The sequence below is a fragment of the Oncorhynchus masou genome, chromosome 30 (assembly GCF_036934945.1).
Source record: "Oncorhynchus masou masou isolate Uvic2021 chromosome 30, UVic_Omas_1.1, whole genome shotgun sequence".
Classification (NCBI taxonomy): domain Eukaryota; kingdom Metazoa; phylum Chordata; class Actinopteri; order Salmoniformes; family Salmonidae; genus Oncorhynchus; species Oncorhynchus masou.
The window spans coordinates 42,746,784-42,772,994 of NC_088241.1; the positions used below are offsets into that span (position 1 = coordinate 42,746,784).

Sequence of the window (26,211 nt, forward strand, 5' to 3'; positions counted from 1 at the left end):
GGTTTTGGCCTTTCTAAGGAGTTTTTCCTAGCCACCTTGCTTCTACACCTGCATTGCTTGCTGTTTGGGTTTTAGGCTGGGTTTCTGTACAGCACTTTGAGATATCAGCTGATGTACGAAGGGCTATAAAAATACATTTGATTTGATTTGATTGGCTGCCACCATGCTTCAACGTAGGGCTGGTGCCAGGTTTCCTCCAGATGTAATGCTTGTCATTCAGGCCAAAGAGTTCAATCTTGGTTTCATCAGAATCTTGTTTCTCATCGTCTGAGAGTCTTTAGGTTCCTTTTGGCAAACTCCAAGCAGGCTGTCATGTGCCTTTTACTGATGAGTGGCTTCCGTCTGGCCACTTTACCATAAAGGCCTTATTGGTGGAGTTCTGCAGAGACGGTTGTCCTTCTGGAAGGTTCTCCCATCTCCACAGAGGAATTCTGGAGCTCTGTCAGAGTGACCATCGGGCTCATTGGTCACCTCCCTGACTGATGGAGGCCACTGTTCTTGGGGACCTTCAAGGATGCAGACATTTTTTGGGACTCTAACCCAAATCTGTGCCTTGACATAATCCTGTCTCGGAGCTCTATGGACAATTCTTTTGACCTCATGGCATGTTTTTTTTGACATGCACTGTCAACTGTGGGACCTTATATAGACAGGTGCGTGCCTTTCCAAATCATCTCCAATCAATTGAATTTACGACAGGTGGACTCCAATCAAGTTGTTGTCAAGGCTCAGTAGAAGACCCAGATGCAGACAGTTTCGAAGTAACACAAGTTTAATACAAAAACAGGAGGCAGGCAAACGACAGGTCAAGGGCAGGCAGAGGTCAGTAATCCAAAGCAGAGTCCGCAAGGTACAGAACGGCAGGCAGGCTCAAGGTAGGCAGAAACCGGTCAAAACCGGGAAAAAAGGAACTAGAGAAAGACAGGAGCACGGGAATATCGCTGGTAGGTTTGACGAAACAAAACGAACTGGCAACAGACAAACAGAGAACACAGGTATAAATACACTGGGGATAATGGGGAAGACAGGCAACACTTGAAGGGGGGTGGAGACACAAAGACAGGTGAAACAGATCAGGGTGTGACAGTTGTAGAAATATCAAGGATGATCAATGGAAACAGGGTGCAGCTAAGCTGCTAAGCAGGATTCTACAAAGCCATTTTGGGGTTACTACCTTTTTATTTGTGCATTTTATTGTTCAGAAATGTGGTGGGTACTCTCTTCGTTCGCTGGACTTTATCTTGCTAACTGTTCCAAATGTCCGAACTGAATTTGGTAAAAGGGCTTTTATGTACTCTGCGCCATCGTCTTGGAACACCTTACAAAATACTTTTAAACTGGAAGAACTTGTCCCAATTGGTGTTTTTAAATCACTGATGAAGGATTTTGAGGCTGATTCCCTGACCTGTCAATGTTTTTAATTTGCTGTTTTATACTCTTGTGAATTCAATGGTTTTTACTAGATTACATGTAGTTTTTCATGTTGTCCGTCTATCATTTTTTTGTAATGACTTGGTGCTACCTATCTTGGCCAGGGCGCTCTTGAAAAAGAGATTTTAATCTCAATGAGCCCTTCCTGGTTAAATAAAGGTTTGAAAAAATACAATTTAAAAAAAGCTCAATTTCGTGTCTCATAGCAAAGGGTCGGAATACTTGCGTAAATTAGGTGTTTCTGTTTTTTATTTGTAATAAATTTGCAAAAAATTTATAAAAACCTGTTTTTGCTTTGTTATTATAGGGTATTTTGTGTAGATTGATGAAATAAAAAAATAATTGTATACATTTTAGAATAAGGCTGTAATGTAACAAAATGTGGAAAAGGGGAAGGGGTCTGAATACTTTCCGAATGCACTGTACAGTACATAAATAAAGGCATTTTTTGATCATCAGGAAGAAGAAGGCATCTGTCCTGACTGGTAGCTAGTGGCTACAACACCAAGGTTGCCTTCCAAATGGCACCATATTCCCTACATAGTGCACTACTTTTGATGAGAGCCCTATGGGCCCTGGTCAAAAGTAGTCCACTATATAGGGTGCCATTTTGGATGCATTCCAAAAGGCTGGAGGAGGAAGACAGTTTCCCGGTTAACAGTTTGGTGTCAATCCTCTTCATGGCCCCGGTAGGGGGGGAGGGAGAGAGAGCGACCCTAAACAGAGTGTATACAGTGGCGGCATACCTGACCACTGTGACTGACTTAAAATTAAGGAACGCTTTGACTATGTACAGACTCATTGAGCATAGCCTTGCTATTGAGAGAGGCCGCCATAGCCTGTCTTCTCTTGAAAGCCAGGTCTGCCTATGTACACACTGCCCACAAAATGAGGTGGAAACTGAGTTGGACTTCCTAACCTCCTACCAAATGTATGACCATATTAGAGACACATATTTCCTTCAGATTACACAGACCCACAAAGAATTTATAAAACAAATCCAATTTAAACTCCCATCTATTGTGTGAAATACCACAGTGTGCCATCACAGCAGAAAGATTTGTGAACTGACGCCACAAGAAAAAGGCAACCAGTGAAGAACAAACACCATTGTAAATACAACCCACATTTGTTTATTTATTTTCCCTTTTGTACTTGTACTATTTGCACAACGTTACAACACTGTACAAAGCCATAATATGACATTTGAAATGTCTCTTATCCTTTGGAACTTTTGTGAGTATAATGTTTACTGTTCATTTTTTAAAATTTAACTTATGATCTATTTCACTTGCTTTGGCAATGTAAACATATGTTTCCCATGCCAATAAAGCCCTTTGAATTCGTGAGAGAGAAGCATGGGACAGAGACAAGTCTAGGGCTTTGACGACACAGACGAAGAGCCCTAATCAGGAAATTGAAGTTGTCTATAGCTACTTTAAGAAAGAAAAAACTAACAGGCAACAACAGTCAAGTCTAGATCCATGTTATTCAACAGTTTGCCTAACGAGCTTGGACAATTCTATGCAGAAAGGTTAGTGCAATTCTTATAAAGAATGTGTAATGGGCGTTGCCAAAGTGTTTCGCAGTCAAAATATCTACAGGCCGGCTAGCAGACAGACATACGCTCACATTCAAACAATTTTGTGGCGATGACAACATCTGACATTCATCATCATAGCTCTGGGCGCTGCAATAGTTTCTGGAACTGAACCCTGACAAGGAATGAAGGACAAATTGGTGTCGGTTACTTATTCCTACATTATATAGTGATGAACTATGAATGTTTCTTACAGTTTTATCTGTCTGTCTACCTATAAACCTAAGCCTATTTACGCAGCTTATGAACACTTTTCCTTAGCGGTGGTGAAAGTAGGAATCAATGTCAAAAAGGTATTCAGGAGACAGTGAGCGGAGTGGAGGCTGGTGGGAGGAGCTATAGGAGGACAGGCTCATTGTACTGGCTGGAATGGAATTCATGGAAGAGTATCAAACAGATCAAACATATGAAAAACACGTTTGACTCCATTCCATTGATTCTATTCCAGCCATTACAATGAGCCTGTCCTCCTATAGCTCCTCCCAACAGCCTCCACTGCATGATCCATCCGTAAAACAATCCTAGAAAACTGCAGCACATGGCTAGAAAACAAAAAGGAATCTAGGAATAACCCACAAACCTGTGTCTGGAGACACTATTTGAAATCAATTTTTGATTGAACTTGCCTGTTGCAATGGAACCAATAGAATAGTTACAAAAGTGCAAACACCATCCATCTGGCACTGCTTGCAGTGTAAAGTGAAATGTAATAGTATTTGAACCCAGGTCTGCCAGAGACCCAAAGGATAACATCCCATCCAATCCCTGCCTCAAATATTCCTTCAGAGGAGCCACACCTCTGTATTGTTGCAAACCTCATTGGCCAGAGAGACCAGAAGAGGGGATGGGCCAAGTACACTCTGCCAAAACCTTTTTTAATGTTTGGCTCTGTGACATCATCGTCCAGCGTACCCCGCTTGGAATTGGCGCTTCCTGAGGATGTGTGTCGGTGTTTCCAATCAGCTCTCTCAACACGACACTGAGTATCTCTGAGATGGTCTGGCGAAGGCTGAAAACGGGATATGTCCCAAATGGCACCCTTTTCCCTAAAGTGCACAACTTTTGACAAGGGCCCATAGGTCACACATGGCTAAGTCACACATGGTCATATTTCAACGCCACACTGCCAGCCCTGATCCGCTACAACTCACAGCCCCAGCCCACCCCTCTCTTTGTCTCACTCTTTCTGACAGTCTCTTTGTATGTACAGTACTAGTCAAAAGTTTGGACACACAAACTCATTCAAGCGTTTTTCTTTATTTTTTTACTATTTTCTACATTGCAAAATAGTGAAGACATCAAAACTATGAAATAACACATATGGAATCATGTAGTAACCAACAAAGTGTTATATTTTATATTTGAGATTCTTTAAAGTAGCCACCCGCCTTGATGATGGCTTTGCACAATCTTGGCATTCTCTTAACCTGCTTCATGAGGTAGTCACCTGGAATGCATTTCAATTAACAGCTGTGCCTTGTTGAAAGTTAATTTGTGGAATTTCTTTCCTTCTTAATGCGTTTCAGCCAAAGAGTTGTATTGTGACAAGGTAGGGGCGGTATACAGAAGATAGCCCTATTTGGTAAAAGACCAAGTCCATATTATGGAAAGGGCTATTTGATCAAGGAGAGTGATGGAGAGCTGTATCAGATGACCTGGCCTCCAAAATCAACAACCTCAAACCTATTGAGATAGTTTGGGATGAGTTGGACCACAGAGTGAAAGAAAAGCAGCTAACAAGTGCTCAGCATATGTGGGAACTCCTTCAAGACTGTTGGAAAAGCATTCCAGGTGAAGCTGGTTGAGAGATTGCTATACACACTCTTGGCAACCGTTAAGGCAAAGGGTGGCTACTTTGAAGAATCTCAAATATATTTTGATTTGTTCAACACTTTTTGGTTACTACATGATTCCATGTGTTATTTCATAGTTTTGATGTCATCACAATTATTCTACAACGTAGAAAAGTTTTTTTTAAATCAAGAAAAACCCTTGAATGAGTAGGTGGGTCCAAACTTATGACTCTCGCTCTCCTGTCCTGTCCAACCCCACTGAGAGTGAGGGGCCCTGGCTGCAAAAATGTCAACTGATTGTGTTTCAGTAGTTTTTCAGACTCAGGTCTATCTGGACAGAACACTTCTAAACACCTCGTTTACAGTAGTTTAAGTGACAGAAGTTGAAGGTATTTATCAAAGACATGACAATGATTGATCAAAGAATTGAGCAACATTCACAACTATCCGTTCCCTTCCTTGTCCTTTTCCCCCAACCACTGCACCACATTGCTAACAAACCCATGCTGCCACACTCGGTCAACAACATGTTATCTATCTATCTCTATCTATCTATCCACACCCTCTCATCAGTAGGGTAGGGTACAGCACTAGACCTCAACAACAATCTCATTCACATTGAGTGAATTAGCTCATGAGGAATTACTTAAAACACCCACAAACATATTTTGCTCAACTGCTCCCATAGCAACGGTCGGTTTCCTTTTGTGAAATAGCAGATTGCTTATGGACAAATGTATGTAGGCTGTTCGCTCCACATATTCTATGTCCCAAATGGCACTCTACTGACTAGGGCTCATAGTGCCATTTGGGATACATCCATTGTTTCCCTCCAAAACTTGACAGTGTGGGAGTTACGGAGGGAGTCATCTGGCTTCAGTATGAAAGGACCTCCGTTGGGTTGGGATGGGATGTTATGTTCCCCTACAATGGAGTCAGTAACATATTACAGACCACAGACTTGATTCACTTTAGACACACTAGAGTGATCTAATAAAACAGTGTCAAGTGTTTGTAATGCTGTGCGGATTCGTCAATTCAAAGTTATGACTTCAGATGATGAGGAACATTAAAAGAGTATTGCAGCGTGTAAAAAAATCTATATCTAAATGAAAAGTTGTTGGATATTAGTGTCGCACATGCAATAGGCTTATTTCCCATTATTTCAAAAGGCTTAGCCTAATTCTCCTGAAACATATATAAAATAAATTGATTGACGTCATATAACATGTTTTTCAATGGAATCCAGTCCACACCCTGCTCCAGTTTTAAATTTACAGTATAAAAGATGCCTTGGAACGTCTTGGTAAGCCTGTCTGAAACATTAGCAAGTTAATGCCCGTGATATACAGTACAGTTCTCTGCAGTTCATAAAAGGAATATCATCGAGTAAGACTAACTCTCCAGCACTATGTCCAAGGATATGTTGTTTTGGTTTTTGACCATAGAAATAGAATTATAGAACGTTTACTTGAATGGAGATGTTCCCATGTTCCTTCTAGAAATTATATTTCTATGTGTTTTTTATTTTACCCCGTCCACTGTTCAGCTTGTCTTCTCATGGTCATTAGTTCTCATCAAGGTTCTTGGAGCTACCTTGAGATGACCGAGGCATGGTTTATCAGACCGAACCACTGTGATCAAAGGATTAAGACGCCGCAGTACACTAGCACGATGCTAATCAGGTATGGACAGACTTGGCAGGTAGCTGAACACTTCCATGGAGGGGGAAGAAATGTGAAAGAATCAAAAGCTATGGGACAAAAAGTCCAGAACTCCAAATTAGATGACTGATTTTTTACAGATTTTGCCTTATCAGAGAGTATCAGCTGCTATTTTATGAACTAGTCGATAACGTCCTTAAAGAAACAGTACAGGTCAACAGACCTAAACGTTGATAAGAATTGTACAGTGCATAAAAAGTTTGGAATAAGATATGGTGCATGCAGGGCTAACATTATTCAATGTCTGTAAAGAATGGGTCTGTTTTATCGTCTAGTACCAGGAAGTCTCTCTGGCTAACTGACTTACGGCTGTTTGAGCTAAGTGATAGAAGCTGAATTGGTACAGTATGAGTCACTTAGCCAGGATACATCCATGCAACGCCTCTAGAGTGCTGTGGCTGTGTTGACCAGCCCTTTCCTTTCCTCTCCTGTAGTACAGCCGGAATTAACGAGCCACTTCCCTCTTTACACCCACCCGCCAGGGGCATCCAACTGGCTTTACGTTCTTACACCGACCCTGCCAAAGGAGGGTATGTGTCAAAACACGCACACAAGCACGCTCTCACGTACGGGTGCACACACACTCTTTCTCTCTCTATGACTGACACACACACACACACACACTAAAATCGAACCCCAGAACTGAAACTTGTCAAGGAGTTTCAACCTCTCTGTTTACATGTCCAGTGTCGGTTCTCCTTTGGAAACTACAGTAGTGGACCAAAACAATGTGTCAATCTAAGAATGCCAGAGTCATAACCTTGAAATAACATTACAACAAATGCTACAGAGGCTGTCGCAGCTAACATAACCTCTCACACAGTGCCGATCTGTCCTCTGCCTAGACAATGCAAAGTCCTTTGTAGTCTACTGCTTCATCTTTAAATGTTGTAAAACCTGTTGTAAAGCCTACTGGTTCTTCTAAATGAATAAATGGCTAAATACTGAACAAACTAATATTGTCTAATAGAAATCCACAGGACTAGACTACAGTACTGTTCTCATGCAGCTTCTTATCCCTGCAAGGCCACAGCTACAATACGTCCCAAATGGCACCCTATTCCCTATATAGTGCACTACTTTTGATCAGGACACATAGGCCTCTGGTCAAAAGTAATGCACTATGTAGGTAATTGGGTGCCATTTGGGACTCACACCTAGGCTTAAATGAATCCAATAAGAGTGAGTTCAGACAGAGGAATTACGCTGCTGGCTGAGTTCCGATAACTACACGAATCAACCTAAAACATAGGGCCTAGAAAGACTGACTATGGTCATCTTATAACAAGATATAGGCTTGCATCCTAAACGGCAACCTATTCCCATAGGACTCTGGTCAAAAGTAGTGCACTATATAGGGAATAGGGCACCATTTGGGATGAAACTCGTAAAAATGCAATGTTGCATGAGAGCACTGCAAAACACAGTAATGTCTGCATCATAATGACCTTTGTTTGGATTCCTGAACTTCCAGTTGAACTGGCCAACTGAACCACAGGTCTCTGGTCTCTAGTCTAGACATCTGCCCTCTAGAGGACTCTGAGTGAAAGGTCAAGAAAAAGACAGCTGGCTTTCAACACCCCTCTGACTTCAGAAGCAAACCAGTCTAATATGTTAATACCATCCAGCTGAATGTCTCTCATTTCATAGAGTGTAGGTCTATGTCTGTGTTTAGTATTATTCATGAGACAGTGTAGACATATAGGCCTACACTGTTTTAACTTAGATTTTCTGTCTGGTAACTCCAGTCTAAAACCATATTGAAAGGCCTAGCTAGCACTCAGTGAGAGATTCTGATTATTAATACACTATCAGATTGCTAAACTATTTACAGAGGCATGTGTTACTGTTAGCCGTCATTATTAGTATTTTCCAGGAAGGATACCTTCTCTCCACGTAATCCAAGATAAGTGACGCCTGGCAAAACTCTCTTCCTCTTTTCCTTCCTTTCGACGCCACTCCTCTCCCTAAAGGTTATGTTGAGTTCTCCTCCTAGGTGACACAAAACAGACCCAGTAAGTGGGAATAAGTGGGGGGGTTAAGTTTTCATACAGCACCAATTAACAGAATGAGCCATGGGCTATGCTAACTGAAATGTCAGAATAAAGTGAAACTAGACCTCGCATGTTGAATTCTTTGTGCAATACTCATCATGACCCTCTCAAGACGCATTGCCTATCACCATATTGCTATGTTTTTGTTTATTAACGAGAGGATGACAAATACAAACTGACCTTTTGGTGTTCCTACATGCAGATTAACTAACAAGCAGTGTCCGACTACAATGAATGTAATAAATGGAGAAGCCTATACTAGCCTAGTTAGTTGACCATTCATCACACCAGTTGTTGACCTCTTCCTCGTGCCTTATCACCATAGTCATACACTGTTAAAAATAGATTTTAAAAACTGTTTCAACTAATTATTATTAAGTATATGGTTCCACGGCGGTTATTTTTGTTTTGTTTACTCAACTTCCTGGTCCATGTGTTACCTGAACCTTCAAAAAAAAAAGTTGTCCCAAACTTAGCTCCAACTTGAAAAAAGGTTGGCAAAAATGATGTCAACTTAAAATGATGTGTTTGCTCAACTTGTCTGATATATCTCATATGTTCATTCACATTATAAATTATAATTACCCTCCCTCAAAAAAGTATGTGGAACTATTTACACACACATAGTGCTTTTAACATACAACGTTTTCAACTTAAATATTTGACACACATTGACATTGTGCATGTTCATTTATACAGAAATTATATTTCAACATGTCCTCACCTGGGATTTGAACTAACAACCTCTTGGTTCATGGCATTCCGAGCTTCCTGCTATACCACCATATCTGTGCCAATTATTAGTTAATCTGACTATTCTCTAATCATTGGTTTAATTGACTTATTTCAGCAATGTTTTTATTTTTCTCTATAGTTGTCTAATGTTGGTGGGGCATGTTTTAATGTTACTCCCTAATCACTATGATAAATACAATAAATTGAGTGTGCTTTTAACAGAGCTGAGTGCAAAGTGTAGAAATACAGGTGAAATCAGTCACTGACACAGACATGGTGGCATAGCAGGAAGATTGGAATGCCACGAACCAGGGTCGGCTCCAGGCATAAGCGACATAAGGAACTCAATCGGGGTCTCAACTTACTTTTGAGAATTAGAATAGTAGAATAGACAAGGTGCAAATTAGAAATGTGGTTGTACATCAGCAGGTTCTCTTGTTTTGTCAGCCACTGAACTTGTAGTAATCATGGCCGAATACCGACTGGGCACTCAGGGCCATTGCATCATGGCGAAATGTGTATAACTGCAGGAAATTTGATTTAAAACGGACAAAAAATTCTCAACCTCATGGCAAAATGTGTAGAATTGCAGGAAATGAGCTTTAAACCGACAAGAATTTATCTTGGTCCCATGGTAAAATGTGTAGAATCGAATGAAATTTGCCTTAAAATTGCAAAATATTCTATGCCTCATGGCAAAATGTGTATAATTTAAAACATACATTTTTCTCTCTGCCGTCAAGAGGGGTGCCACCATTTTTTGGGGCCTGCTTGGTTGGGGGGCCGCTTAGGGCCCTTAGCGGTTGTGAGTTTAAATCCCAGGTGAAGACATGTACAGTATATTAACTACTGTATAAATGAACATGCACAATGTAATTATGTATGTCAATGTGTGCCAAATATGTATGTTGAAAATAATGCCCAAATAATCATTTCTAGTTGAATGAACATGAGACCATATGAGTCCAATTTTCTCAAGTTTGAGCAAATTTTTTTGTTCAGATAAAACATCAACCGAAAAGCTGAGTAAACAAAAAAAAAACGAATGTGAAACCAGTTACTTAATAATAATGAGTTGAAACAACTTCCCGCCGATTTCACACTTCAGTACCCTCAGACTGTCTGTCTCCTGTGTCAACACAATGAGTCACATTTCACACACACACAACTGGTAACCTACACTTCTGAGTAGTGTCTCTATCTAGTCTAATAATAACGTTTAAAAAAAATCTAAATGGTTGTATTAATCCATCAGAATAACATTATAATAGAAGTACTTGAAAAGTTATCCAAGTTCGACCAAATGGGGCAAACGTAAGAAGATTGATGATTTGACCTCAGACATGTGATTGAGAAGATGCTGCAGGTGCGACATTGGGACACATCACAGCCAGCCGCATAAACTTGACAGACCAAACCATGCCATTGCTGGGTCATTGACATTCCCACTGCGATGTGTTGTTGATGGTTACAAAGATTTTAAATATAACTGCGCTATGTAGCAAGATTGAAGGCGTCCAAAACTGTACCGTTACCAAATTGAACATTTGCTTGACAACTGTGATATGCCAATGCAATTTGGATACTGATTGCCACTACGTTTGTCTAACCTTCAGCAAGATATTGATAGCTGGGCTGGCTACATTGTAAACTCGCGAAATGTTGAATAACAACTAGGTTGCTAGCTAGCTAGGTCTGAAGTGCAGTTGCAGGTAACCTTCAGCGAGTCCAGCTTGCACTCTATATTGAAGTAAATAAATATGTAAACAACGGTCATTCCGTTCGTCCATTCCCCTAAGTTATGTTCTTGACATCCCATTTTTAACCACATACGGTGAGCTATCTATGGTGTAAAATGCAAGCAATTGCAGCAGACATGAAGATCACCCAGCCAGGCTTTAAGTTGAGGCGCCGTTTGCAGATGCGCCTCTCTCTCTCTCTCTCTGCCTCTGCTCTGTTTACTTCATACCAGCAGCATTCTTCAACCTCTGCCGAATATGCCTCCAGCGGACACAGCCTTCACTCGATATCCTATTAGATCCGTCGTTTTCTTGCATTAGTCTACATTTCACACATAGGCTACCGCTACCATCACCTTGAAATTACGCACTGTATAGACACTTTACCTGGGAGATGCGTCGGTCGCGTTATCGTCTGGTAGGCTATAGTTCCCTGCGTTCAGTATCTGCGGCCGAGAGAGCTCTGTGCTGTACTGTGCTGGGCATTTGCTTAGCATGCCTATTCGGGGCGGCAACTGGAGGGACGCAGGAGCAGCAGCTCTCCTCAACGCGCCCTGGTTAGCGACAGAATGAATACAGTATGCTTTTTTTCAGCAGTGGCGCTGCTGGATGATTTTGTACTGAATGGATGGCCCTGAATTTATAGACCTACTGTGCCCCTCATATTTTCTTTTTCCAATTAGTTTGATACAAAGTGAGATTATGATAGTAGCCTAAACAGTACATTTTTAGTTTAGCCCTTATTTAATCAGGTAAATCCATATCTAAATCCATCTGCCATGGAGTTAGGTAACAAAAAGTAGGCTAATGAAACCTTTCAATTAACGCACGCACACACATTTCTGACAAAATACAGTAGGACTACACCCGCAACCCCGCATCGATGCACACTAAACACACATACGAGAATGTTTTCCTTGCTGAATGTTCACAGGTGGAGAGAGTTGTTCTCTTTTTTTGCGCCACTTAAAAGAACAGAGAAACCAAATGACCTCCATAATATTGACACAGATGTTGCATATAACTGAATCCCTGAAAACTGGGGGGGCTGGTATTTTCTGGCTGCCTCAACCTGTGTATTCCCACAACGGAAATCATTCCAGTAATATAACGTCCGTGATTCACCCATTCTAACGTTTCAATATAGGTCTATTTCATAATTGATTTGTAATGGCCACTCTACCTGCTGACCCAACAATATGCTCATGTTTACAGAGGTTGTATACAAAATGGCACTTTATGGGCCCTGTCAAAAGTAGTTCACTATAGGTAGTAGGGTGCCATTTGGGAAAGAACCAGAGAGTCTGAATTAACTTCAAATGACCTACTTGATGCTTATCTGCTTCCTTTAAAGCTAGTCATTGTTTCAGTCTGTGCCCAATGGCCCATAGTCATCTCCTGCAGGCCATTATATGTAAGAACAACATTAACGGAAATTCATAGTGTGTGTGCGTGTGTCTGTGTGTGTGTGTGATGAGGGACCATCCATTCTCAATGATCACAACTGTAGTACCATTCAAAAGTTTGGACACACCTATTCATTCCAGGGTTTTACTTTATTTGTACTATTATTCTGCATTGTAGAAAGCAAAGAAAAACAATCATTGCTTTTAGACATGAAGGTCAGTCCGGAACATTTCTTCAAGTGCAGTCACAAAAACCATCAAGCGCTATGATGAAACTGTCTCTCATGAGGACTGTCACAGTTAAGAAAGAGCCAGTTACCTCGACTGCGGAGGATAAGTCCATTAGAGTTTCCAGCCTCAGAAATTGCAGCCCAAATAAATGCTTCACAGAGTTCAAATAACAGACACATATCAACATCAACTGTTCAGAAGAGACTGAGTGAATCAGGCCTTCATGGTCAAATTGCTGCAAAGAAACCACACTAAAGGACACCAATAATAAGAAGAGACTTGCTTGGGCCAAGAAACACGAGCAATGGACATTAGACCGGTGGAAATCTGTCCTTTGGTCTGATGAGTTCAAATTTGGATTATCTCTGAAAGGATTATCTCTGAAAGTGTGGTTCCTACTGTGAAACATGGAGGAGGAGGTGTGATGGTGTGGGGGTGATTTTCTGGTGACACTGTCGGTTATTTATTTAGGATTCAAGGCACACTTAACCAGCATGGCTACCACAGCATTCTGCAGCGATACGCCATCCCATCTGGTTTGCGCTTAGTGGGACAACATGATTCCAAATGTGTTATTTCATAGTTTTGATGTCTTCACTATTATTCTACAATTGTAGAAAAGAGTAAAAAATAAGGAAAAAACCTTGAATGAGTAGGTGTGTTCCAACTTTTGACTGGTACTGTATGTGTGTTCAATAAAGCCCTTGTAAATAATTACTGTAGGACTATACCACAGCTGTATAGATAAAGCCACTGCTGTACAGATGATCAAACCTTTTGAGTGACATGTAGAGACGATGGACTTCGTAGAGACCTGGCTCTAAATTGGAGGAGAGAAGTTGGATATGGTATCCTGAACAGAGGAGAAGAGATGTAGGATATGTAATCTCATCCACCAGCTGGCTCTAGCAATTGAGCTTGGGGACGAGGTGATAGGATATAGGATTATCAAGTCATAATGTCTTCTTTATTATCAGTTCCAGTACATGCTGTTGCTTATATAATACAAAACAATGTACAGTGTATCAATTATAAGATTGATAAAACCACGTCAACACATTATCAGTGAACGTCATTGGTTTGCTTTGGACCAATCTGTTACTCTTTGTTTAGTGTTCAGCATGCTATGTTTTTTGTCTCTTTCTATCTGCACTCTCATGTTGTTACAACCTGTTCCTCCAGTGACGTGTGGTGAGGTGAGGTTGGTGACTGGGTAAGCACGGGCTATTATCAAATCCAGATTTACTCACAAATAAACCGTGATGAAGCCCACGTTCACCATACAACAGATATCTCCAACAACCAGTGACGTACAGTGCCTTCAGAAAGTATTCACACCCCTCGACTTTTTCCACATTTTGTTGTGTAGAGATTGTGTCACTGGCCGAGACACAATACCCCATAATGTCAAAGTGGAATGGTGTTTTCAGAAATTAAAACCAGACATTTCTTGAGTCAATAAGTATTTGTTGTGGCAAGCCTAAATACCTTCAGGAGTGTCACACGTACGCTTGGTGTCAGGAAGCAGATGCAGAAGGTGAGTTTAATGAGAAGAAAGGCCGACAAACAAAAACAGGAGAGGTGTACTGAACATGAACAAAACCAATACAGCCTGATGACTAAGGCTACTGAGAGCTAAATAAAGGGAGAGTAATCAAGTTGATGATGAGATCCAGGTGTGCGTAACGATGGGGAGCAGGTGGGCGTAATGATGATGTCAGGACCGGTGGTTAGTAGATGGGTGAGTACCAGAGCGGGGGAGCGGGAGTAGGCGTAAAAACATGCTTAATCATATAATAAGTTGCAATAATAGTGTTTAACGTGATTTTTTTGGGACTACCTCATCTCTGTACCTCACACATACAATTATCTGGAAGGTCCGTTTCAGGATAAAAAAGAAACGGAATAGAGCTAACCACAGGCATAATCCTAGCGGAAAATCGGGTTTAGTCTGCTTTCCAACAGACACTAGGAGACAAATTCACCTTTAAGCAGGACAATAACCTAAAACACAAGGCTACATATACACTGGAGTTGCTTACCAAGACAACATTGAATGTTCCTGAGTGGCCTAGTTACAGTTTTGACTTAAATTGGCTTGAAAATCTATGGCAAGACTTGAAAATGGCTGTCTCGCAATGATTAACAACCAACTTGACAGAGCTGGAATAATTTTTAAAAGAATAATGGGCAAATATTATACAATCCAGGTGTGAAAAGCTCTTAGAGACTTACCCAGAAAGACTCAGCTATAATCACTGCCAAAGGTGATTCTAACCAGGTAGAACCCATTTGAGTTCCGTGTAGAACCCTTTACACAGAGGGTTCTACATGGAACCCAAAATAGTTCTATATGGAACCAAAAAGGGTGCTCTATGGGGACAGCCAAAGAACACTTTTGGAACTCTTTTTTTCTAAGAGTGTTTAGTGAATAGGGTGCCATTTGAGACACAACTCTGATATTTCTCATCTTAGTGGGCTGACTGCTGACCTGACCTGGAGAAAGGTAGGTAGGCGGTGTGACTGCAGGTTTCTGATACACATCCTGGTAGTAGGCATTCAGCTCACATCCAATCTGCCTGAATTATATTTGTGAAGTAAATAGAAAATTGCTGGTATGATGATCATCTCTTTGGAGATTATTCTCTTTGGTTCCTTTGTCCTGTGACATAAAACAGCTACATTTGAACTGGGTTTTTCAACCAAAGTTTTATCAAAGTTTACAACTAATGACTATAGAAATGTGTCCCAAATGGCATTCTATTCCCTATAGAGTGCACACATTTTCACCAGGGCCCTACGGTCAAAAGTAGTGCACGAAATAGGGAATAGGGTACCATTTGAGATGTAACCTCCTTATTTAGGGTTTGTCTTCATTTAAGGCTGGGCCTTAAAACACACCAGAACAGGAAAAGAGGCTTGCTGCTCTATGAGTTAAAAATACTATCAGGTAATGGGCTATTGGAGGCCAACAGGGTATAGTACTGTTAGCTAGTGTGGCCACTGTACAACACAAAGCTTGGTATAGGATAAAGTGGATATTATATTTGACCTGGCGTAGCTCAGTGCCACCTTGCATGCATGTTTATTCTCTCCCTTTGATCTGCCTCGATAAGTTCTGGGCCCATGTTCATAAAGCATCTCATACTAGCAGTGCTGATCTAGAATCAGGTCCTCCCTGTCCATAATCTTATTAATTATGATCTCGAAGACAAAACTGATCCTAGATCAGCTTTCTAAGAACACCACCCCTGGCTATTGGTCATCAGAAATCGTAAAAAAAATGTAATTAGCCTTTTTAGCTTTTTGATACTCAAAAACATGAAGAAAAAAACATGCAACCCAACGTCAACATTCCAGCACTTTTTGTCTAGTATTCGGTTGACATAGAGTGCATTCGGAAAGTAGTCAGATCCCTTGATTTTTTTCCCACATTTTGTTACGTTACAGCCTTATTTTCAAATGGATTAAATAAAACATTCTCCTCATCAATCTACACACAATACTCCATCATGACAAGGCAAAACAGGTTTAGACATTTTTGTAAATGTGTTAAAATAAAACAACTGAAAGATCACATTTACAGTTGTAGTCAGAAGTTTACATACACCTTAGCCAAATACATTTAAACTCTGTTTTTCACAATTCCTGACAATTAATCCTAGTAAAAATTCCCTGTCTTTGGCCAGTTAGGACCACCACTTTATTTTAAGAATGTGAAATGTCAGAATAATAGTAGAGAGAATGATTTATTTCAGCTTTTATTTCTTTCATCATATTCCCAGTGGGTCAGAAGTTTACATACACTCAATTAGTATTTGGTAGCATTACTTTTCAATTATTTAACTTGGGTCAAACATTTCGGGTAACCTTCCACAAGCTTCTCACAATAAGTTGGGTGAATTTTGGCCCATTCCTCCTGACAGAGCTGGTGTAACTGAGTCAGGGTTGTAGGCCTCCTTGCTCGCAAACACTTTTTCAGTTCTACCCACACATTTTCTATAGGATTGAGGTCAGGACTTTGTGATGGCCACTCCAATACCTTGACTTTGTTGTCCTTAAGCCATTTTGCCATAACTTTGGAAGTCTGCTTGGGGTCATTTTCCATTTGGAAGACCGATTTGGACCAAGCTTTAACTTCCTGACTGATGTTTTGAGATGTTGCTTCAATGTATCCACATAATTTTCCTTTCTCATGATGCCATCTATTTTGTGAAGTGCACCAGTCCCTCCTGCAGCAAAGCACCCCCACAACATGATGCTGCCACACCCGTGCTTCACGGATGGGATGATGTTCTTTGGCTTGCAAGCCTCCCCTTTATCATCCAAACATGACAATGGTCATTATGGCCAAACAGTTATATTTTTGTTTCATCAGACCAGAGGGCATTTCTCTAAAAAGTATGATCTTTGTCCCCATGTGCAGTTGCAAACCGTAGTCTGGCTTGTTTATGGCGGTTTTGGAGCAGTGGCTTCTTCTTTGCTGAGCGGCCTGTCAGGTTATGTCGATATCGAACTCGTTTTACTGTGGATATAGATACTTTTGTAACCAGTTTCCTCCAGCATCTTCACAAGGTCCTTTGCTGTTGTTCTGGGATTGATTTGCATTTTTCGCACAAAAGTACGTTCATATCTAGGAGACAGAATGCGCCTCCTTCCTGAGCGGTATGACGGCTGCCTGGTCCCATGGTGTTTATACTTGCATTCAATTGTTTGTACAGATGAACGTGGTACCTTCAGGCGTTTGGAAATTGCTCCCAAGGATGAACCAGACTTGTGGAGGTCTACAATTTTATTTCTGAGGTCTAGGCTGATTTCTTTAGATTTTCCCATGATGTCAAGCAAAGAGGCACAGAGTTTGATGGTAGGCCCTGAAATACATCCACAGATACACCTCCAATTGACTCAAATGATGTCAATTAGCCTATCAAAAGTTTCTCAAGCCATGACATCATTTTCTGGAATTTTCCAAGCTGTTTAAAGGCACAGTTAACTTAGTGTATGCAAACTTCTGACCCACTGGAATTGTGATACAGTGAATAATAAGTGAAATAATCTGTCTGTTAACAATTGTTGGAAAAATTACTTGTGTCATGCACAAAGTAGATGTTCTGACCGACTTGCCAGAACTATAGTTTGTTAACAAGACATTTGTGGAGTGGTTGAAAAATAAGTTTTAATGACTTGAACCTAAGTGTATGTTAACTTCCGACTTCAACTGTACATAAGTATTCAGACTCAGTACTTTGTTGAAGCACCTTAGGTAGCGATTACAGCATCGAGTCTTCTTGGGTATAACTGTACAAGCTTGGCACACCTGTATTTGGGGAGTTTCTCCCTTCTCTGCAGATCCTCTCTAGCTCTATCAGGTTGGAGCGTAGCTGCACAGTTATTTTCAAGTCTCTCCAGAGATGTTCGATCGGGTTCAAGTCCGGGCTCTGGCTGGGCCACTCAAGGAGATTCAGAGACTTGTCCCGAAGCCACTCTTGTGTTGTCTTGGCTGTGTGCTTAGGGTCATTATCCTGTTTGAAGGTGAACCTTCGCCCCAGTAGAGGGCTGGAGCATGTTTTCATCAAGGATCTCTCTGTACTTTTCTCCGTTCATCTTTGGCTTGACCCTGATTAGTCTCCCAGTCCCTGCTTCTGAAAAACGTCCCAACTGCATGATGCTGCCACCACCATGTTTCACCGTGGAGATGGTGCCAGGTTTCCTCCAGACGTGACGCTTCGCATTCAGGCCAATGAGTTTAAACTTATTTTTGCCTTGTCATTATGGAGTATTGTGTGTAGTCGTAACGTAACAAAATGTGGAAAAAGTCAAGTGGTCTGAACATTTTCCAAATGCACTGTATATAGGCTAGGGCTAGGCCAAGTTCTCACTAATAACTGTCAATGCCAATCTTGCCTAGGTGTTAAGAGAATTTAGACATGTTTTGGATCGTACTCATTTTGACCATGAATTTATTGCAAGGGTACAGATTTCTCTTCTTTATGAAAGGAATGCACTAAACTTGGCCCAGCTATAATAACTAACTGCATGCAAAGCCTCCTCCATGCACCAAAACCGTCCATTTCACTTCAGAGGCCTTACTATACTTATAATTTGGACTGACTATTTCAGGAACCCGAGACTATTCTGTGGCAACTTGATGCCCACAATCTATCACACAGAACCACAAGACATCCCAAACAAACCCAAACAATCGGGCCATAGTACTAGTCCAGATACAAACTGTGTCTGCATCCCAAATGGCACCCTATTCCCTATGAACCCTGGTCAAAAGTAGTGCACTATATAAGGAATAGGATGTCATTTTGTACAAAGACTGTTTTCTTGGTACATTCCAATGTTCATCATGTTTGATTGCCTTTGAAACCAATGTCCAGTGAACCAGCCAGCACCCTTTGAAACCACGCTGCAATTTAGTCAAACTCTGAACACATAACATACAACAATGTACTACTTAGTTATTCTCTCATACATGTGGTTAAAGTAAACAAACAACAAAACTTCTTGAAGATCTGATTTCGTCTAACATCTCATACGATAGGAATGATCCATTTAGTGGATGATACATGAATGAGAAGGGAAGAACATTGAATGATGTCATTGCTGTAGTCCCTCACTCCTCTATATCGAATCTATTTAGTTTCTTCTTTTCACTATAGCTTGTCAGGATAGCTGAAATGGGGTACAGAGATGGAGTTGTCACTTAATAATCATGTAATTGTTTTTATTTTACTAGGCAAGTCTGTCTTGTTCAGGGGCAGAACGACAGATTTTTACCCCATCAGCGCAGGGATTCGATCCAGCAACCTTGCGGTTACTTGCCCAACGCTCTATCCACTATGCTACCTGCCTAGTGTAGCCTAGTGGTAAAACAGTATTATGGCACACAGAGTCCATGCAACTTATTATGTGACTTTTTAAAGCATATTTGGACTCCTGAACTAATTTAGGCTTGCCATAACAAAAGTGTTGAATACTTATTACTCAAGACATTTTTCAGCTTTTCTTTTTTAATTCATTTGTAAACATTTCTAAAAACAGAATTCCACTTTTACATTATGTGGTATTGGGCGTAGATCAGTGACACAACATCTAAATGTAATCCATTTTAAATTCAGGCTGTAACACAACAAAATGGGGGAAAAGTAAAGGGGTGTGAATACTTCCTGAAGGCACTGGATATAAAGCAATTCCTAAATAGAGCAACATAATCCATACCTAGCCTAAATAGTAGTACTGTACTGTTTGTATCAGTACTGGAACACACATACTGCTTATAAATCAATGTGGTACAAACACACAGTTTGTTTCCCACATGGCACCCTTCCCCTATATAGTGCACTAGCTTTGACCAGGGCCCAGTGCACTATATAGTGATTATGGTGCCATTTGGGATGCAGCAACACTGTCTGTCACATTGCAAAAGGGCCACAGTTGATGTCTGGTAGTGTACCTCCACTCAACAGCTGTCAGACCTCCTTGCACATAATACCCATAATCAAACTAACTGTACACCAACAAAGCAAATCCTTAAATTACTGGGTTTGGCAGAGGTAAGCGCCTCCTGTAACAGATCAAAGATGTGGAGAGAGAAAGAATGGAGAGATGAGGGAGAGAGAGAGAGAGAGAGAGAAGGTCCAGCAGTATGTGGTCCATCTTTGGTCTGATCCTGAAGCCTGCCTGTGTTCAAATACTATTTGAAAACATTTAAAATACTTAATCTGTGCTTGATTAAGCGTACCTGATGAAATGGAACCATTAGTTGCAAAACTGCAAATCTCACCCATTTAGCACTGCAGCCAGGCTAAACATACACTTAAAGTATTTGAAATATTTGAAATACTATTTGAACCCAGGTCTGCCTGAACCCTACATGGTGGTGCAAAGTCACCTAGAGGCATCTGCTCCAGAGATCAGAGGGCCGGTGGTGCGCGGAGGCTTTTTGTTTTGGCCCTGCAGCTGTGGGATCTAGTTATTGTTGTAAGGTAAGGGATCTGTGGAGAGAGGGGGCACAGGGGTAACTTTCAACAGAGTGAGGCTCAAGTAAAGCTCCTCACCTCTGAACTGAGTGCTGCCTGATGATGCAGTCACTTTGATCCACCTCCATGTGAAACAAGCCGCCGAGCTGCAGATTCAAATGAGCTACTGAGATTCTTGGGAAATCTACAGTATCTAAAATGGTTCCCATTCCCTATATATTATGGGCCCTGGCCAAACATATAGGGAATAGGGTGCCATTTGGGACACAGCCTTTGTGTGAAAGTTTCAATAACTTCTTATCTGAAGTCGATGAGATGTTAAAGGAAAGACACGAGACAGTGGACTGGTCTTCCTGCGGTGCTCTCTTTGACTGCTGAAGGCTGAACGTCCATGGCTTCGCATCAGATTTGACCTCAGGCATGTGATATTTAAGTCTGACTGAAAGTGTTCTTCGCCTAGACAGCATGATTATGTGCATGTGTGTGTCTGTGTGAAGCTTAGCCAGTTCAATATGTCCTGCTCAGGGCTTCCCATGCCAGAGATGACATCAGACAGAGATGACATCAGACATAGATGACATCAGACAGAGCACAGAGAGAGAGAATACAGGCAGGAGAATCACTGTTCTGTGCCCCAAATATGAATATGAATACGGTGCCATTTGGGTGCCATAAACTGTGTGACTGTTCAGTTACAGACAGACCAGAGCACTACCGCGGGTATCATGAGAACTATGAGGATCTGCCCCACCCAACTGACATATCTCCATTAATATTATTATTATTATTATTTCTTTTTTTACAATGTATTTATTGGCTTTTTTATTTATTTATTTACAATTTAACAATCATCAGGAAAATATGACACAGATAATGCCCGTTATTCCTTCCACCTACACAGCTTGCTACATGGGAGCACATCGTGAAAAACCCTTTCCTCCCCAACACATGAACACCCCCCTCCCTACCATCCACCGGTGTTAGCTTCAATTGTTAACAAAAAAAACCGAAAGAATGACCTTCACATCTAATGCTAGAAAATAAATTATTCAACGCAAAAAAATAAATAATAATAATAATATATTAATGAAGAAAATAATAATGTGGCAGCTAAGGTGACGACTCTAGAAACTACTGAAAGTCCCCCCAGACATTAGTAAATTTAAAGGGTTTGTTACATAAATTGTATGTTATTTTTTCAGATGGAATATAGGAAGCATAGGAAGTCTTCTAACCACATTTACTTGCTTGGCGGAGTGTCAGTCGTCCATATAAAAGCTGTGCACTTATTGGTTGCAATGACTGCCAATTTAATGAATCTGGTTTTGCTACCAATATTAACTGGTAGAACAGAGACATCTCCAAGAACAATAAGGAAAGGGTCTAGTGGAACAGTCATATTAGTGACCTCTGATAAGTCCTGAATAATGTCTTCCCAATAAGTGTGCTCACCCCCGTTTTACACCTTGGGCAACATTTTGAATATTTAGAATTGGTCTTATACACTCTCTCTGGTGTAAAGTAGACCCTATGTAAAATATTGAATTGCATCAACTTGTTCCTTGTGTTAAATGAAAGACGCTGAGCATCTGAAAAGAGCTCTCCCCATTTCTCATCCTCAAAAATGAGACCAAGGTCATCATGCCACTTCATGCAAGCCTTCAGAGCTGCATCGTTCCCCAGCAGAGCTTGAAGACTAGAGAACATGTAAGATATAAAAACCTTTCACCCCTTTCCTTTCCAGCCACATTTCATCAGTTATAGGTTTCCTCATGGGCTGAATCCTACCTCCCTGCTGAGTGACAACATCATGTCTAACCTGTAGGTACTTGAAGAAATGAGTTTGGTGTAACTGAAAATGAGATGGCAGTTGTTGAAAGGATAGTAGTTCACCTTCTCTATCAAACAAATCAAATGTTATTGGTCACATACACATGGTTAGCAGATGTTAATGTGAGTGTAGCGAAATGCTTGTGCTTCTAGTTCTGACAGTGCAATAATATTTAACAAGTAATCTAACAATTCCACAACTACGTAATACACACAAATCTAAAGGGATGGAATAGGAATATGTACATATAAATATATGGATGAGCAATGACCGAGCGGCATAGGGAAGATGCAATAAATGGTATAAGAGTACAGTATATACATATGAGATGAGTAATGTAAGATATGTAAACCTTATTAAAGTGGCATTATTTAAAGTGACAAGTGATCCATGTATTAAAGTGGCCAATGATTCAAGTCTGTATGTAGGCAGCAGCCTCTCTGTGTTAGGGATGACCAAATATTTGAATTCCTTTGTTGAACCAAGAAAATGTAATAGCATCTCGCAGGGGTTTGGGTGAGATGGGGTTATTATAGAAAGGTGTTTGTTCATATATAGATCTAAGCCCTTCTGTTTTTTTACAGACTTCAATCAATGTATTTAAAGTGTTTTTAATGAAAGGGTTGTTTATGAGACCTGGCAAAGCTTTAGGTGGACTAATAGAAGGTATAGATGCCAATGAAACAGGGGACAGACACTCTTCCTCTGTCTCCGAGAGGGTGAACTTGTTGATATATTTTGCCATACCCACACAGCCTTTAATGTAATGTAATATTTTTAAGCTGGATCAATCAATTAGTGGATTAAACTATAGCACAAGCATGCACGAAACAACGCTTGTTTTCTACCATCCAGAGTGAGTAAAGTGCAGTTGTCTTTTTAAAAACAAACATCTTCCTTAAAGAGTAGAAGAAAACTCCATTAATCACTTAGTGTGTTTTAATGTCCGACTGTCCTATTTGCACACCGTCATGCTCCAAGTATCACTGTATGGTTACAGTACATGAAAGAACACACAACCTGTCCCGTAAATATACAGGGGCCATACTAAGGAAGGAACATGGGCCCATTCCCACAATGATCTGACAAACAGGGAGTCCCATAAACACACACTGCCTGCGATGTACTGCAATGTACAGCAATATGCTGTAACTAACTATCATGTAAGTAATAGCTTTAGGGCAAAGTGCAACCAAAAACATTTAAGTCACGAGTAAGGTTTATGATACTGTGATGTTAGCGGTTCCACTCCTTAGCTAGCTAACTAATTAACTAGAATAACGAGGCGACGATAGTTTAAGTTGAACCGGTGAACCATGTAACGAGCATTAGCGCAATGACTGGAAGTCTATGGTAACTGCAAGCATGCTAGTAGCTAACGTAGACTTTGTCATTGTGCTAATGCTAGTTAGCATTGGCTCACGAAACGACCTCTAACTCCCTTCATACAGGATGCAGAGACATAAAAATGGTATCCATGAGTTCATCTGACTCTGGGGAAGTAGATAAAGGACTTCATTGCCAAAATCCCGAAGTATCCCTTTAATGGTGAATCTAATGAATGTTTCCTACGGGCTCTATAAAACAGTTTGCAGAGTAGGGACTACACATTTCTGGTATTGGAGCAGACTTGATTAGGTGGGGCAGAGAATACAATAGATTCTCTAGAGCATCCTCCACATTTTGACCACAGTTTCTGGTCTCCCTCCCATTGTTAGCCCATAGACAACCCCCATAAGTTCACTGTTGAGGCGTTCTTCTCTTCACCACAGACCTCCAACAGACCTACACCCCAACTCTGGAACGGTGCTCTTTCCGCAGAGCAAAACAACATCCATGTTTGGAGAGGTTAGATTCCATCAGGATCCGGATAGAGAAAAAATAAAAACCTTTTAAGATGTTTTGGCTTGGCTTCTATGTCCTCTGTCTTTACCAAAGCACATGCATTTATTGTAGCTAAAAAATAAATAACACATTTTCTTCCCCCGAAAAGTGATTTAATGTTCAATTGAGCCTCAAAAGCCTGGTGGGCTTTTGTTTTTCTACTCTCACACAGTACCTCTCCCACTCGCTCCCTCTCCCTAACTCATACCTCTCCCTCTATCTGATTCCTGTAGGTCATGGTGTTGTGAAATAAATTGAGGCTTTGTGGTATACTTGACCTGCAGGATAGTGTGGGTGGTGGGAGGGAGACGTTAAAGATATTTTTCATGCTAAATGATTGACCCGGAGTTAAATGACATGCTTCTATGATTTCAGACTCTGATCATACCTGGGGTTAAATAGTATGTATTTTCTTTCAAATACTTCAGCTGCACTTGATTCAGCTTGCCTGGTGTAACTGAACCAATAGAACAGTCCCAGACGTGCAACCCCTACCTGATCTGGCACGCCAGACAGGCACAATCAAATGCTCAAAGTTATTTGTAAGAAAAACAAATACTATTTGAACCCAGGGTTGCTGCTGCCGAGAGTAGAGAGAGAACCAGACTTACACTCCCAGTTAAAAAAAAACCTCCACATCTGGCGAGAGGAGGGAGGACGAGGACTCACTGGCCTGGACTAGCTAGAAGCGGAGGGGAATGGGGCCGACATCTGAACACACAGGGTGTAAAGACGGGATAGGGTGCAGATAGGCTGACGCTATAATTAGTCACCTCGAAGGATTCTGGGAAAAGCAAACGGGGGCCCGCTGTGGATCCTAAGAGGCTGGAGCGCAGAGAGTGACTCCCTCCTTCTACCCTAAGAAACATGGTAAGAGATGGGGAGGACATTCAACTCACAGAGTTAGGAATCCCATGTCTACTGTACCTAGGCTCTAAACCCATGTGGGTCGTTCATTTCAGGGGCTGTCTGTCAGCCACTACAGAATGAACAATGCCCCTAATGTCTTCTCAGAGGCTGGGGTCTGTGTCTCCAAATGCCACCCCAATCCCTATAAAGTGCACTTCTTTTAACCAGAGCTATGGGCCCTGGTCAAAAGTAGTGCACTGTAAAAGAAATAGTGTGCCATGTGGGATGCACTCTGTGAGTGATGGAGGGTCTATGGGGGACTCACAGGGCTTCGTCTAGCAACACTTTAAAAGGCATCATTAGTATTATTAGTGGTCAGCTGTAAACGAATGCCTGGCTGGCTGCACAGCAAATTTGCAATTGGAATTTTAGCATCCACAGTGTTTACATTTTCTTAGTAATTATATGCGAACCACCAAAATAGTGTTAAACTAACACCTTTCAAAGTGTTGCTGAACTAAAACCCAAGAGGGTTGGTAACCTAACAAATTGGGTGTTGCAAATTCCAATTTACTAATTGAGACAACCTAAACCATCTAAACTGGCATAACCATCTCAATAATGGGTGAAATACTGTAAAGCCAACCACTCACAGATTAGATTAGTTTAGAAAAATGTATGTTATTCATCTTTGTGTAGTATAAGATCAATTAATCAATCAATGTGCATGCAGAAACATGGATATTAAAACAAACTATTCTATAAAATAACCAACAACAAAGCATGCTGGGGAATATGATAGAGGCCCATCCCATGTCTTTTTCACTTAGATTTGATTTTAATATTATTTATTTTTAAATCTCTTTTAGTCCCCATTTGGACCAATCTTCTTCAGAGTCCTTAAACATTAAAATACAATTTATAATATAAACACATAAATCATATA

The 26,211-nt window shown here is 40.8% G+C and overlaps 1 protein-coding gene across 2 annotated transcripts in view; it reads right to left on the reverse strand.

The window, feature by feature from the left end:
• The window catches only part of LOC135522631 (uncharacterized), a 41,960-nt gene extending 30,347 nt beyond the window's left edge, over nt 1-11,613 (reverse strand). The window contains exons 1-2 of one of the 2 annotated variants that reach the window (XM_064949074.1): nt 11,464-11,613; nt 8,434-8,540 (exon numbers count right to left, since the gene is read on the reverse strand). The gene's annotated coding sequence lies outside the window, so the exon portion shown is untranslated. The remainder of the gene's footprint in view (nt 1-8,433; nt 8,541-11,463) is intronic. The other variant, XM_064949075.1, reaches the window with a different exon arrangement.
• Nucleotides 11,614-26,211: the final 14,598 nt, after the last annotated feature.